The following is a 955-nucleotide window of genomic DNA, read 5'->3' as shown; positions in this document are numbered from 1 at the left end:
CACAGTCTCATGGGGCCGGACACTCTGGGTCAGGGGAAAATCCAATATATATCTGGTGATATCTCGGGTTATATTACAGATAGCACAATAAATCAAAGTGCATTGTCTGTAGGAGGCCCTGGCGCATGAATCTGTGCAGCGGGAACGACCTCGGACCACCAGGGGCCGAGAAAACCACAGTCTCATGGGGCCGGACACTCAGGGTCAGGGGAAAATCCAGTATATATCTGGTGATATCTCGGGTGCTATTAGAGATAGCGCAATAAACCAAAGTGAATTATCTGCAGGAGGCCCTGGCGCATGAATCTGTGCAGCGGGAACGACCTCGGATCACCAGGGGCCGAAAAAACCACAGTCTCATGGGGCCGGACACTCAGGGTCAGGGTAAAATCCAATATATATCTGGTGATATATCGGGTGCCATTAGAGATAGCTCGATAAATCAAAGTGCATTGTCTGCAGGAGGCCCTGACGCATGAATCTGTGCAGCGGGAACGACCTCCGACCACCAGGGGCCTTGAAAACCACAGTCTCATGGGGCCGGACACTCAGGGTCAGGGGAAAATCCAATATATATCTGGTGATATCTCGGGTGCTATTACAGATAGCGCAATAAATCAATGTGCATTGTCTGTAGGAGACCCTGGCGCATGAATCTGTGCAGCGGGAACGACCTCGGGCCACCAGGGGCCCAGAAAACCACAGTCTCATGTGGCCGGACACTCAGGGTCAGGGAAAAATCCATTATATATCCGGTGATATATCGGGTGCCATTAGAGATAGCTCGATAAATCAAAGTGCATTGTCTGCAGGAGGCCCTGACGCATGAATCTGTGCAGCGGGAACGACCTCGGACCACCAGGGGCCGATAAAACCACCGTCTCATGGGGCCGGACACTCAGGGTCAGGGGAAAATCCAATATATATCTGGTGATATCTCGGGTGCTATTACAGA

The sequence above is a fragment of the Nomia melanderi genome, unplaced genomic scaffold (genome assembly GCF_051020985.1).
Source record: "Nomia melanderi isolate GNS246 unplaced genomic scaffold, iyNomMela1 scaffold0014, whole genome shotgun sequence".
Classification (NCBI taxonomy): Eukaryota; Metazoa; Arthropoda; class Insecta; order Hymenoptera; family Halictidae; genus Nomia; species Nomia melanderi.
The sequence above is the reverse complement of the archived record's forward strand: the minus strand, read 5'-3'. Positions refer to the sequence as shown.